Source organism: Quercus robur, chromosome 3 (assembly GCF_932294415.1).
Source record: "Quercus robur chromosome 3, dhQueRobu3.1, whole genome shotgun sequence".
NCBI classification, from domain to species: Eukaryota; Viridiplantae; Streptophyta; class Magnoliopsida; order Fagales; family Fagaceae; genus Quercus; species Quercus robur.
In genome coordinates, this window is record NC_065536.1 from 58,271,546 (window position 1) to 58,287,247 (window position 15,702).

Consider the following 15,702-nt stretch of genomic DNA (forward strand, 5'->3'; position numbering starts at 1 on the left):
CTTTAAAATCTTAGCTCCCTTCCTTAACAACCTAAACAGCCTAGTCAGCCCAATCTAAAAAATTAAAGAATAGAGCCAGAGATATATAAACTATTTAACAAAAAATTTTACAAACAGCTGCGCGGTGAATGATTATTAGTAAATGAAAAAGTAATATTAATAGTAGGTCTAAATAAAAATCAATAAGAGATTGACCACATCAACATTTTGTAAAAATAATATATCACTGTAAGTTTCTTTAAAAAACCTTCTCTCCTCTCTCCGTGTGTATGTTAAAATACTTAGTATTCTAAAATAAAAACATTTTGTAAAAATATTGTAAATAGTTTGTGATGATAGCATTACTTAAAATTAAAAGCCCAATTCAACATTTAATCCATAGTTACAAATTAACCTAATTTTGAAAAGAAAAAAATTAAGGGTAAATTCCATTCATATCTCTAAGGTTTAGGTTAATGACTTTCTAAAAATAAAAAAGTTTGGATTAATGCCAATTAAGTTCAAGACTTTTCAAAATTAACCTATTTATTTCCTAAAACTGTTGAGAAAAAATAACTAATGTATTAGAGACTAAGTTGACTTTGACCAAATTGAATAATTTTGCAGAGTCTGAGAACTATTTGGCATTAGCGCAACCCGAGTGGAATTTACCCAAAAATTCAAAGAAGAGATGAGAAAGTCGAGAGAGAGAGAGACCGAGAGAGTAACGGTGAGTGAGTCACTCCACCAACACCGCCGCCTCTAACCAAGCCGCCGCCACCAGCCAAGCTGTCGCCACAGCCGTTGGCCACTCATGCGAGACTCACCTCGCCGCCATTGTCCCACACCAGCTGATCAACCCAGTGAGGCAGTGACTAACCCCCAGAATTAACGAACGCCTCCAGTCACCTCCACCTCCGACGCCAGCCTCCATCCCGAACCTCAATCTGCTTCAAGTATTTTTTCTCTCCTTCCAACTTCAAAACCGAACATTGATTTTGATATGATTTTTCTCTCTCTCCACTCCATAATGTTTGTGAATCTTTGATTATGGTGTTTTTTTTTTTTTTTTTTTTGGCTGAGGCTGGTTGTGAATTAAATTTGAACATGTGAATCATTGGGAGTCTCTGTGTTATTTGTTTTTGCAGCTACTGAGTGTTTGAGATAGTGAGAAGTGAGTTGTCTGTGAATTAGGTTGGAAACTTATGCACAAAGCTTTGACTTTTGGGTTGGAAACTTATGTTATGTATAATGTCTAGATGCTTGTTTTGACGGATAATGGTCGCATTTTTGTGACTTCATGCTGAACTTATTTACAGTAGGGTAGTACATTGTGGATCAAGTATGGGGCGTGATGTATCCAATCATTCAGAATCTCCGGTTAGGGGGTGGGGATCTCCTCATAGGGAGGAGTCCATCTCGAAGAGAAATATCACCCACCCAACATAGGAGCTCCCGCAGAAATGGTTTGGATGCTAGAGAGAAACATTCTAGTCGTGCTAAGTCTCCAAAGCGGGCACCTTCAAGCTCTCCTGTTGCTCGGTTGCCTTCTTCCCAAACAAAACGGTTGAGGAGAGCTCAGGCTGAAAGGGAGGTTGAGAGAGAAACTGAGAAAACAAGCATCTAGACATTATACATAACATAAGTTTTCAACCCAAAAGTCGAAGCTTTGTGCACTGGGTACGACCATTATAAGTTTCCAACCCACAATACAAAAAACAACCCCCAAAGTAAATATTTTCAAAAATTTGAACACACTATTTTCCATTGCACATTGGTTGTTAGCTAAAGTTACCAATCATTTTGCTTTCGAAAACCCAAATTATAATGTTGGGCTTACATCACCTAAAGCCATAAAGTTGAACTAAGACCTAACTGATTCATCACTAAATTTCTAAAATCACTGTAAAATGAAATTATAAAAAATAATCTAAAAATTAAATCCTGAATATTACCCTACATTTTGTCATTCCCAATGTCAAAGCACACAATTTCTCAGGAAAAAAAAAACACATAAATTACAAATTTAAAACCTTAAGGGTTAAGGCTCTGTTAATTTTGACAGAAAATTCATACAGAAGAATGAGAGTATTTAGGGAAAATGAAACTTGGTGAGGAAAACAAAGGAGTGAGAGAAATTTACCGAGTGAGTGAGGAGAATCGGAGTGAGTTGGAGTGAACTCGTCAAACTCATTGGTGATAGGGTTTGGGCTTTGTTGTAGTTTGAATGTGTGTGTATTTGTTTTTGTGGATTTCACAGTGATTGAGGGGTTTTGGGGAATGCTAGAGTGTATAGACAGTTTTAGTGGTTTCAGTCCAGTTAGTTTTGGTGACCAATAGGCATTGGCCATGTGGGAGTGTGATTGGAATCGTCTTGGATCAGATTTGTGATATACAAACCAAGTGAACGTTCACATTAATTCGTACAAAAATTTATGTTTATTTTAAGCATAAAAATCTAATTTTTCTATTTTACTTAATTGTTTTTCAAAGATACATACGTCAGATTATCTATTCTACACTCTATTTAACTAAAATATCAATTTTTCTTAATTTTTTCTTTTTCTTCACATGCAATAACTGCCATCCACTTTATACTTGTTGAGGTATTAAAAAGCTGAACATTAGCTATACTGTTGGAGCCTTGAGCTTCTTAGCATTTTAAACTTAGCACACGATAGATGAAGATAATCTAAGTCTGTCATTAACATGACTCACCAGGCTTTCTTTCCTAATACAGATTTAGCATGTAAGGGCCTGTTTGGTTACGGTTTCATTCCTACCAACAAACAATTTACTCAAAATAAAACCGAATAAGTAGCAAAGGCCAAACATGCCTTGTTGCTGTATTAGTCTTACAAGCCGACGAATTGCTAATAAAGTTGGTAACACTAAAATGTCTAGTAAAATTGGTCACAAATAGAGACCTAAAAGCACTGTTTAATTCACAGACAACTCACTTCTCGCTATCTCAAACACTATCTTTCACTTATGTTAAGTATAATGTCTAGATGCTTGTTTTGAAGGGTAATGGTTGCATTTTTGTGACTTCATGTTGAACTTATTTTCAGTAGGTAGTACATTGTGGATCAAGTATGGGCCATGATGTATCCAATCATTCGGAATCTCCAGTTAGGGGACGGGGGTCTCCTTATAGGAGGAGTCCACCTCGAAGAGAAAGATCACCCACTCGACATAGGAGCTCCCACAGAAATGGTTCAGATGCAAGAGAGAAACATTCTGGTCGTGTTAAGTCTCCAAAGCAGGCACCTTCAAGTTCTCCTGTTGCTCGGTTGCCTTCTCCCCAAACAAAACGGTTGAGAGCTCAGGCTGAAAGGGAAGTTGATAGAGAAACTGAGAGAGCTCGCTCGCCTTCTCCCCGAGTGAAGCGGCTGAGGAGAGCTCAAAATGAAGGGGAGGTTGAGAGAGAAACTGAGAGAGAGCGTGAAAAGAATCATGGCAGGGGGAGTGATAGGGTGAGACAAAGGGAAACTAGGGATGAGAGAAAAGAGAGAAGGCCAACAAAGCATGAGAATGAGGTTGAGAGAGAAATTGAGAGAGAGCATGAAAAAAATCATGGAAAGGAGAGTGATAGGGGGGCAAATAGGGAAAGGGGTTCTGAGAGAGAAAGTGGGGTTGAGAGAAAAGAGAGGAGGTTGAGGAGGGATGATAATGAAGTTGAGAGAGAGCATGAAAGTAATCATAGCAGGGGGAGTGATAGGGGGACACTTAGGGAAAGGGGTTCTGATAGGGAAACTAAGGGCGATAGAAAAGAGAGGTCAGGTAGAGATGATAGCAAGTCTTCAAGATCAAGACATGAGCGGTCTACTTCTCCATTAGATTGTCATCACAAGAGCAGGCACAGATCTCAATCACCTCAACTAGCTGCTGATTCCAGAGATTGTGACGAGGTGTCTGGTGATATCCACCCCTTCAAATGTCTTTCCTCATTTACTTGTTTTCTTATGATATTTTTCACTTCAGGAAAGCCAATGCAAGAATATTGTTTTGCTTTTCATTGTAAGATGGCAAAAGTTATTTTGCAGATGACCCTTGATTCCTGAACATTCACAAAACTCATTATATTAATATTTATATGTAAATCTTTTTAGGGGTACTACCTGTATAATATAGATCTGAATTGAATTCATTCTCTTGTGGACTTCCATTCATAGTAAGGAGCAATTACTGTGTAACTAGTAGACTATATAGGACCTTCTAGTCAGTTGGATGATGTCACCTGACTTTATGAAATGATGGTTTTTATTCCCCAATCTAACTACCCACAAGAAGGTAGGCAATTGGGAGAGATCATAAAGAAAATAGGATTAAAGTAGATGCATGCTTGTTATACTGAAAGTTTTAATGGTGCCTTTATTTATTTATTTATTTATTTTGTGAAACTAGGAAATCATATTTTATCATAAATGTAATTCAAATTAGAACAATTTTAATGAGTTCAAATTGGAAAGATTAAATTAGAGTTTCCAGATTAATTTCAGCTTGACCTCTGAGCTGTACATATATTTATTCTTTTAATTTTGGCATGCATTTCTCCAATGCTCATAGTCATAGCTGAAAACTAAATTTAACTATCAAAGTATTTCAGAAATTGTGATTCTTGATTTCTGAGCATATGATTAGTGATGCATATTTGTGGATAGTATTTTTCATTGCATTATTTATGAAGTGACTGACTGTGATATATGTACATATGATTGTGATTCTTTTCAGGTGACAAACTTGAGAGGATCTGAAGAGCGGTAAGCTGCTGATGAACTGCAAACTCTTCACTTAGCTTCAATAAGGAACTTGTTATCTCTAGTTTAGAGTTTACTTTCTATGGAAACATTAATGATATAAGGTGAGGAATTTAAAAAAAAGAAAAAAAGAAGTCACTTATGATGTCCAAAGTAATCTTGTAACTTGGTATTTTAGCCATATTATATACTTAAGGTGTATGTTGATTGATACGGTCCATTGGAATCATTATGTTGTTACCAAGGTGTAGTGCCAGCTTTTTCAGAATTGCTTCTGCTTTCAAAAAGCAGAAGCTACCCTGCAGCCTGTTTGGTATTTAGTTACTTTCATAAAGTGGGCTTAAGAAGATATTAAAGAAGCAGCTCAATGGTAGTTCTTTAAGGCTGCTGAGATTCTCTCATTCCTAAATCTTGAAAAACTGCAGCCTGACCAACCTGCCCCATTTCATTTAGTAAGCTTTCATCAGTCTATAATGTGATGGAAGTGGTGAATTTTGCATTGGAATAATGCCATCTTTTCCTTATATTTGTGACGTATTGATTCTTTTTAAATGGATGGAGAAAGATAAGGAATTTATGCATAGCGTTCCTTGATATGTGAAATTTTCAGTTTCCTCATTATAGTTATGTATTATACCCTTGGTTCTGGATTTCAGCTGTTTCTTTCCCCTGCCAACAAGGGACAAGCATCATGTATAGTTGATAATAATATAAAAATCACAGCAGCTGCCAAGAACAGATAGAATAAAATTGATGAAATGAGACTTTACAAGAATTTGAAGGATTTGGCTCCAAAAGAAAAAAGAAATTTCCGAAGCAAATCTTGAGAATCACTTAACTGATGTCCTTAAAAATAAAAATTAAAAAAAAAAGGCAAGAAAGTAAAGATGTAACCTGCCGCTCTGTATGTAGTTCAAGGATCTGAGTTTGCTCCAATTACACCAAAAATGCCTTTTGAATTTGCACCTTTTAGCATAAGTAAATTAAATCTGAGTTAATAGACTTAACTTTGTCTTTGTTTACTTTTGTTTTTCTTTTTTATTCTCTCATCTTTCTCAAGATTAAGAATGCACTACTATTATTGAAATCAATCTTTGATGCTGAGAGTGCAAGGAAAAATTTATTTATTTATTTATTCTTATATAATTTTGGTGTCAATTGTATTTTTATTGATCAATTATATTTTTATTTTAGGTATTAGTAGTTAATTAGGTTGTTCGTATTGTATTAAATTCTTAGAGTCCCTTTCTTGCTTAGTGCTGATTGCTGACTCCAAGCAGGCTTAGGTGTTGACGGTTGCCTATCTATTAGTCATTGTCTTGGTTTTGGTTTTGGTCTTGTCCTGCATCACCCTTGACATAGTTTTTGACTGGGGTTTGCTTGCTGCTTGTGCAGGAATAATGAGAATGATTCAGTTGCTAAGATGAAAGCTGCCCAGGAGGCCTTGGAAGCAAAGGAAAAGGTATCATTTAGCTTGATTATTGTTTTTTGTCATAATGCCATGATTATGGGTTTTTTTTGGTTATCTGTTCTAACTTATCCCTCTTGACCTGAATACAAGTTGTGGCAAAAACAGGTCTTCGTTATCCTTAAATTCTGAGTAGTCTTATCACGGTGCAAATTTTGTTGTTTTAAATGGGTAAAGGCCAATGGCCTATAGGCCAACCAGCATGTCCGCCCCCTTGGGTGGGGCACGTCTGGGGGTTGAATCCTCCTAGCCCCTTTACCTAGCCAAAAAAAAAGGGTAAAGGATATGCATCATAATCCTATTTAATCACTGTTACCTTTATTGCAGCAAAAACCTTCATTCGAGTTATCAGGAAAGCTTGCTGCAGAAACCAATAGAGTCAAAGGTGATATTTTTATTTCCTAGAAGTTGATACGCTATTCACATTGTGTTGTTTGCTTGGTAGTGAAGGACTGTGTGATTCAATTGTTCAATTGGATGTAAAAATGGTTTTTACCTTAAATTTTATATCCTTTTCTAAGTGGGTGTTAGTGTGTTACTTTGTCAGGTGTGACACTTCTGTTCAATGAACCCCCAGAGGCACGAAAACCTGATGTGAGATGGCGGCTTTATGTTTTCAAGGGTGGTGAAGTGCTAAATGGTAAGTCTTATAGAGCTTATATATGCTAGTTTCCAAGTGCTCTCTCCTTGTTCTTGCTTCCCTTCTTGATTATTCCTTTTCTTGGTTGGGCTGGTTTTCAGTTTATTCACTTTAGAGTCATCAAGGTTTGAAGATTCTGTCGAAATATTTTAAAATGTCCTTCCTGCCCCCACTCGGGGTGTCTCAGTATCAGCGGTAAGAGAGAGTTCCTGGATTAACTGTAAACCCAGAAGTCTCTAATTCGACTCCTAGCTGAGGAATTTTGCGATTTACCCCATGCCTGCTCAGTGGGGATGTGTAGGCACTTGGGGTTTGTCCCTCAGGGGTGGTCCCATTGGCCCATACCTTGAGGGGGTTCCTTGTCATAAAAAAAATAAAATAAAAATGTCCTTCCTGTGGATGAGACATAATTAGCAATCACTATAATTTTTTTTAATTATATTCTCGTAATTTAGGGAATATCTATATTGAACATTACCTTTTTTTATTTTTTATTTATAAATGGAAAGCACGTGTATGTATCTTATACCACTAACATCTGTGAAATCAGGTGAAACTTCATTATTTATAATTGTAACTAAAAAAAAAGCTTTTCCGTTAGAAGAAAGTTTATTTGACTGGTCAATTTTAGTTCTCCTAGCCTTAAAGGATTAATCTTTTATTCTGTTTTCTTTTCAATGACAACTTTGTGTTTGATCATGTTCCATATGATGCAAGCACATTTTTTCATTAAGATATTTTCTTGTTTTGCATGTAATAAGTCCTTTCATTCTTCTTGCATTATTAATATTCTTAATGATCAAAAAAAAGTTTTTGTTAGTTCCTTGCAATATTTATGTGCTCTAAGAAGTGCATATCTTCAACAGAGCCCCTTTATATACATCGTCAAAGTTGTTATCTTTTTGGGAGGGAACGAAGGGTGGCAGACATTCCAACAGACCACCCATCCTGCAGCAAGCAACATGCCGTTATTCAATTCAGGTATATTCATATTCAGCAGTTTCATATTTTTAATTGACATTTTTGAACACTTTTTTAACTTTTGCCCCCTAAATTGTCAGGCAAGTGGAAAAGGAGCAACCTGATGGTGCAGTATCAAAGCAAGTAAGGTAAGACTAAAACTGATTAGTGATTACTTTAATTCATTGGATAGAGATTTATTTTTTGGTAGTAGGAATATCTTTGATCTAATGTCTAAGAGCCTTTTTTCTTTTACCATGGCAGGCCTTACTTAATGGACCTTGGAAGCACAAATAAAACTTATATTAACGTAAGTTGCTCATATTGGTATCTTGTTTCCGTTTCTTTATATATATATATATATATATATTTTTTTTTTTTTTTTGGTTTTTTTTGTTTTATGTTTTTTGTTTTTTTTTGGGTGTAAATAAAAATAGTGTTAACTAATTGAAATTTGCTCATCTTTTTTAGCAATTTTGTGTAACATGTTCTCTTGTGTTTGCAGGATAATGCTGTTGAACCTCAACGCTATTATGAACTTATAGAAAAAGACACTGTTAGATTTGGTAATAGTAGGTAGGCCACTATTTAACATTTAACATATGCTTTTGATCTCATTTAGTATTATTTTATTCAATTTGATGATAAAATTTGCAATTGAATGTGAATGTTTGTTTTAATGTGATAGTAGTAGTTTGTGACTTTATTTTTTTCAACATGATTTGATATTTTCTTAAAAACACGTTATACTTTTTTGCCCCCCTTTCTAAGATAGTCCAAATAAAGAATTCATCCATTTTCATGCAAGATTTGTAATCTCTACAACTTTTTTCTAATTGAAGGAAAACATTGGTTTCCTCACCCCCCTCCCCCCTCTTCCGTATTTAGTACTGGGAATATAGTCTGCTGAATAGATTAAAGTGGAAGAGGTAATTCCTGTGTCTAGATGTGGTGATGTTCTTCGAAATATTTAGGTAATTCTTGGTCTAAATATGGGTTGTTGTGACTCTTATACTGTCAACTCTTTTGAGTCTCTTCAACAATATACAAGTCATCTATTCATATTTGTACCCAGGGAAGTATGAAATTTCAGCTGTAGGTTTGTGGTTTTACTTTGGACTATCCAATTACTGTTAGCTAACAAATCTTGTTTTGGTTTACATTTGGATTTTTATGACAGAAGCTGGGTGGGTGTTGATGGAAAATACAAACCGTAAAAAAGAGAGGAGGGATATTGAAATTGAGATGTCTGTGATCAAAGCTAATTAATTGAGTGGAATCTAAAAGCATGTAAGTTCAAGTGATGAATTATGATGCTTCCTTTAAATGTAGTGCGGCCCATCTCTCTCACATTCACACAACAAAGTTGGGTTTGTTCTTGAAAGTAAAGAAAAGGGAAGTAAAACTTAGTTCATCACTTGTCAAATTCTAGATATATAATATTGTGCAGCACGAGGGTAACTGAGTTGAGTGTTATTTTATCATTGGAGTTTATCCAGGCAGAAAAAAAATTATTTGCAATGGTTCTTAGAAATAGTACTGTTTGTATGAAAATGGTTGTTTCCTTGTGGGATTGATGAGTTTCGTTTTTCATTTAGTAGTTATATTAGGTAGTTTTGGACTTGTAAAGGAACTCCTGATCTCCTTCACCTTAAATTTTAGGGGTTTGATTATCTTAGAAGATGAATTTGGTCATATTGTTATGTAGAATCAGAGGAATAAGGATATTTGAAAAATGTTGAATACATTTCGATTTTTTTGCTTAAGCAAAGCTGAATTTTTCTTGGCCATAGGATAACATAAAGATTTATGGTGTTAATTATAAGCAATGATTTGTTTCCTAGAAAAAAGGGTTCCTATCTCCTTTCTAAGAGACAAAGATAGAAATTCTTGTGGTTTTTCTGGCAAAGGAATTCTTTTTGTGACGACCCCAAAAGCATGTTTTCTTGTAAAGAGGGAGCACTTGTTTCCATAAACCTTTGTAGGCTCAATCTACCCCCTCCCTTCTCTTCCTCCTCTTCCAGAACTGGTTTTTCCTGTGACCTTATTTGTGTGTGTTATGAGTTATGACAGTTTTAATCGTTTTCTTGTTCAGAAATTTAAATTTTTTATAGAAAGAAGTAACTAGAATGAGCAGCTTCGGAATATGTAAAGACTGGATAAAAGAGTGTTGAGCTTTTTATATTGGATTCCGATGTGGTGAATAAGTTTGAGCATTTCTGCCTGATAGGCTTCCTTCTGCACTATCTTACTGTGTACTAAACTCATTTAAAGAAAAATTCTTCCTTAAACATGGGAACTTATTGGTCATGTGTGGTTGGGAAAATTGATTTATTCATTGCTTGTCACGTGAAATGTGTACTGAGCTGTCAGAATTTTTTTAGTCACTGCACATAAGAATTTCTTGTGTTCTGCTGCTTTATGGTTGCTTGACCTTACTGTAGTAATCTGAACAGTTCCTGTTGCATAATTTTAATTTGTTTATATACATATTGGTTTTTGTAGCCGAGAGTATGTAATACTGCACGAGGACTCGGCCGAGTGATGGGCAAATTTTGGCTACTCCAATGTGCCTCCTTTCAGCATGAGGAATGTATTGATTCATTGATGTGTGGGAACTATTTAAAGTATATTTGTGCTGCGTTTTCTATGGATGCAATTCAGTTTGATTGTCTTTTTGCCAATGGTGCTGGAATGAACAGTTTAAATGGCTTAAGACATGTCACTTCATATACAAATTATGGGCAACAGTATTTTTGTGGCAGTCTCACTTGAGTCAATCTCTCTTTATTTTTCATTGCTTCGTGTCAGATGTTATTACTCCATTGATTAGGACTGTAGCGCTAGGCGTATAGCTTGCATGAACACTTGCTCTGAGATTTTTGGAAGTAAGGATGACAATAGAGCGAGGTTAGATCAGAGTTTTCTGCGAATTCCCTAACCCAATGTGCTATTCTGATGTTGAGTTTCACTTTTGGCCTTAACCCCCATTTTTCCATTTAATTATCGATAAGTTGCGTATGCACATACTGAATTTTGAAACTATGATTAAAACCTCATCTTTCTCATTCTTTTAAGGCGAAAATAAGTGTTATTTGGGAGAGATGCCAATTGAGTTTCTATCAAGGTTCACCACAAAAGAAAACTATTTGATGAATCTGATATTGTAGACTAGTAAGGACCTCCCTTCAGAGATTTATTTGACAAATTTAAGGCTATTTTAGCAATAATAATAGAGGATCTTCTAGGTACCTGGAGACAGACTCAAAATTTTCATTGCGATGACCTAAGCTGAGGAAGCAAAAATTGGAATTCCAGAAATTTTGTACTTGCTGAGCAGATTTAAAATGGGAAATATGTTTTAAAGGTCATTGATGGAAGTCACATTCGGTAGAGAATAGGTTTCCAAAGCCGTTCCACATTTAGGAACAACCTAACAAGCACCATATATAATCTATAATGTATCGATTATGCACAACAAAATATTTGGCATTCAGGATTCTCAAAAAAAAAAAAAAAAAAATTTGGCATTCATGTGATTAGTGGGTTATTTTCCTCATTGAATTATAACAAAATATTGAATCTCAATCCCTTCATACAAAGTTGTCCCTGTTTCATGTGAAAACCATTTATTTATTATAATTACTTGTTAGATGAATATCGTAAACAAAGAATGTAATTTTTATTTATTATTCTATTCTAATTATGTTTTAAAAAATTAATATAATTAATTAAATTCCTGTATGATGTGTGGTGCAACTTATTATTAGTTTTTTCTAATATTTCAATAAGTTTATCAAGAATCTTGTAACTTAATTGGTTGGCACCTCAATTTCCAACAGAAACATTCATGATTCAGATCCCTTAATTATCGATGTAGAAAATTTTTTTGAATAAATTTCCTTGTAAAATATTGTAATCTTTAGTTATTTTATAGACAAAATAGAAATCACACTATATATATGTGTTCACAAATTGAAAATTGCACGATATAGTAGTTAATATAGATAAGAATGTTTCATGCCTATTAAAAAAATGCATATATCCTTCAATTATTTATTTATTTTTTTACATTCTTGATTGTGTGCTACTAATTTTTTCCCCTTTTTATTGGACATTGCTTCAATTGTTGCATAATATAGTGTTTCAATTGTTCTCACATAAAATAAAATAAAAATGTTTCTCATTTAAATCTTAGAAAAATTATATTAAAATTTCATTATGCTATAACAAAATGAATATATTTATTCTTTTACACACACACACATATATTACATGTGACTAAACAAAGTTAGGAAATTTAAAAGAATAAGATTTATTTTTATGGCTTTTGTGTCAATTGTTGTCAAAACAACTACATGAGTAAGAATGTCATATTCTAAATTTATTATTATCATTCCAACTAAAAATGATCTCTTATATAGAGTATAAAAATAATCATATAAATTCATTTGATATATATAATTAATGCACAACTATAGATAATTAATATAAGCATTTACTCTATTGGCTAATTTTAATGAACTAATACTTTGATATAAATACAAACTTTGTTGATTTATAACCAACTTCAAAGGATGTGCCACATAACACAACTTTATACTCTCTAATATGAGGTCTCTACTTATATATATACTAGCATGTAACTCCATGCAAACGCATGGATGCATTTAAAATTAAACAAAATTTTTATTATAGAAATAAAAATAATTAGTCAAATTATTATTATTTTTTTAAAAATGTAACACATGTATTCATGCATACATATAGATACATTTAAAATTAAACAAAATTTTTATTATAGAAATATAAATAATTAGTCAAATTATTATTATTTTTTTAAAAATGTAACACATGTATTCATGCATACATATAGATACATTTAAAATTAAACACAATTTTTATCATAAAACATAGATTATTAGTCAAATTATTATTTTTAAGTAAATATAAGTAGTCAAATATTAAAATTCTTACATAAATTTAATACTACTTATAATTTTTTTTTCTTCTAATTTTTAATAAGATAGAGTGTGGTGGTTTTTATTTTATTTATTTTTTGAGAAACTTGTGATTTTTATTAAGTATATGTTATTGTTTTTTTTTTTTTTTAAATTTTATAGTTCATTAATATTAGATTCTTAGTATTTTGCAATCATTAACTCACTTGATACAAAACTTAAAAAACTTAAGTAGACACATGGCACATGCTTAAGTGGATAATTATGGTGTAGTCCTCATATAAATTTAGACACATACAAAATTAGATTATAATTTCAAATTCTAATTCAACTTTCTCTAAGTTTTATCTATTAATATATATATATATAGATGACTTATAAATTTGAATCTTTTTTAGTTATATGACTATGTTTTTTGTGGTTTATTATACTAGACTTCTCGTTTTCTACACTAAATTAACTAATTTGGTACAAAAATTTAAAAATTTAGATTAGACGAGACACGTGACGCAAAATTAAACTCTAATTGAATTTCAATTTGAAATTTAATTAGATTTTCTCTCTGCTTTACCTATTATTATTATTATATATATAGATTAATTACTTGTCAAGGTCATGGTTGATGGTTCAATACTTAAGCTCTTAATTTGTTGTATATCCCCCATTTGAATTATCAACTTGGCACAGATGGTGGAGAATCCGTAAAATGTGAATGTGTTAGCTAAAAATATAATTTGTGCTTGTCAAAGTCATGACCCCTATAATTAAGTCATTGATGTGTGGTATATTTCCGTCCGAAAACCACTAAATGAAAAATGGTACTGGATGTGTTTAAATTGCCTATAAGAAAATTACAAGATCACAGCCAATTCCACTTCTATTTTCATAATTATTAAATGCTTGTGAGTGGTGGAAAAACGTGATGGGTTTATGTGAAAGTGACAAACGATCAATCACAATCTGTCACATAAAATTGTTGTGAAAATAGATGTAAAATTGGTTGTGATTCTAAAATAACTCATAATGTAATCCATATGATGGAGTACTTACATATCAATTACATTATGAGTTATACATACAGAGCATTTGCAAAACACTCTTGCGGAATACCCATACATTAAGTTTCATATAGCAGCGGTACGCAAAATAGAGGCAACTATCATATTCTTCTATATTGGTCTCTTGTTTGCAACCCCTTTCGTGTAGTCACGAGTCATCAAGCCCCTACAATTAGAAATCAAAATAGCAATATCCGATGCAAGTACACCATTAGATGCTAACCAATTAAAATACGACTATTTGTGAATCAAAATTTCAAAATTAGTACATACATACAAAATAGAGGAAATTATCATATGCTTCCATATTGGTCTCTGGTTTGCAACCCTTTTTGTGTGGTTATTAATATATATATATATATATATATATATATTGGCTGAGAGTGTGGTTATGAATAAAAAAATAACACAACACTGTTTATTTTATAGTATTCACAAACTGACAGCAATGGTACCTGAAAGGCTGAAACTAAAACCTTTACCATCATTTTCGTATATTTCATTCATTTTCTAACATTTCTTGAACTAGGCTGCTAAGTGCTAACCCTATTGTTTGTAGGTAACCAGTTCTGTCAAGGCGGAATACCAATCCATCATAGGCAAAACATAATTAACACAACAATTTTCATAGAGCACTGATCTACAGGCACAAATATGTTTCCTCACATCTCCAGATGCAACAAAAAGTTTCTGCCGATTTCATATACTCAGCCTCTAAAATTGCTTTTTAGATGAACCCTAAGATTAGATTAAGAGCTTTACTTAATTACTTTACTTTGATGAGATCATGGGAGGGTTATGCATCACCCTTAGGAGAGAGAGAGAGGGATTCAAAGTCAATCAATGGGTAGTATCCACATATACTGGTGAAACAAAATCTGCTAATAGATTAACGAGGTCAAGCAAACGAGCAAGATGATTCAAAACTGCAGAACATAAATGATGGTGCAAGAGTATGGTGTGGGATCCATGCTGCCTAAATTATTGGGGTAGAAGAATCCAAAAGATTGAAATGAGATGAATCCACTAGAAACCACATATTAAATTTCATTTTCAACGTAAATTTGTATAAGTAGAAAGTAGTTCCAAAATTGTGCTTAATATATATATATATATATATATATATATATATATTTATGCAAATGATGATGTGCTGAAATCGTTAGTGAGTTGTAGGCTCCAAGTTGCTCCAATGAGTACCTGTGAACAAGAACAAAATGACCAAACAAAAGGCACTGGCGTGGTACCGACCAAAAACCCTTTGAAGGTCAAGTTAGTGAATGAGAAGTCCCTATGAACTCTATAGTGAGAGAGCTAGAGAGTTTCTGCGTACATGATAAAAGTGGTGGTCTAGTGCTTATATAGTGGTGAGTGGTGAATCGAAATCCCTCCAAAGTAGGGACTTTTCCTTGTTAAAAGGGTTTGGCATCTTAGGGTTTCCAAGATTTCAGGGTACCTTTCTATATGAGTGGTACAAGTAAGTAATGGGCTTCATCTCACGTGTCACACAAGATGTTTCCATGTATAGATATTTGTGGGGATCAAGGAAAACCATGCTTGGACCTGTTGGCCTTGTTATCTTGTCGGCCAGATGATCCCGTTGGCCTTCTCATCCTGTCCAAGGGCTCCCCGTTGTCTTACAGAAGTGTCCATTTGCTTCCGTAAAGTTGTCGTCACTCTAGTTGTCGTTGCCTTAGGTCTTACCGTCTACTTCCGTAAAGCTAATAGACCCGTGGGTGCCGTCGACTTCTTTGAGTGACATGTCTGGGGATATTTGTTTTTGCTGAAAATACCCCTATTAGCAAACTAGGAGAAATTTTAACCTGCAGGAGAGACTACATTTTCCTAGTAAATAGAGGAAAGAAGGAAATTTGCT

The 15,702-nt window shown here is 33.7% G+C and overlaps 1 pseudogene; it reads left to right on the forward strand.

The window, feature by feature from the left end:
* Positions 1 to 1,193: 1,193 nt before the first annotated feature.
* On the forward strand, positions 1,194 to 10,571 carry LOC126718573 (FHA domain-containing protein DDL-like; annotated as a pseudogene).
* Positions 10,572 to 15,702: the final 5,131 nt, after the last annotated feature.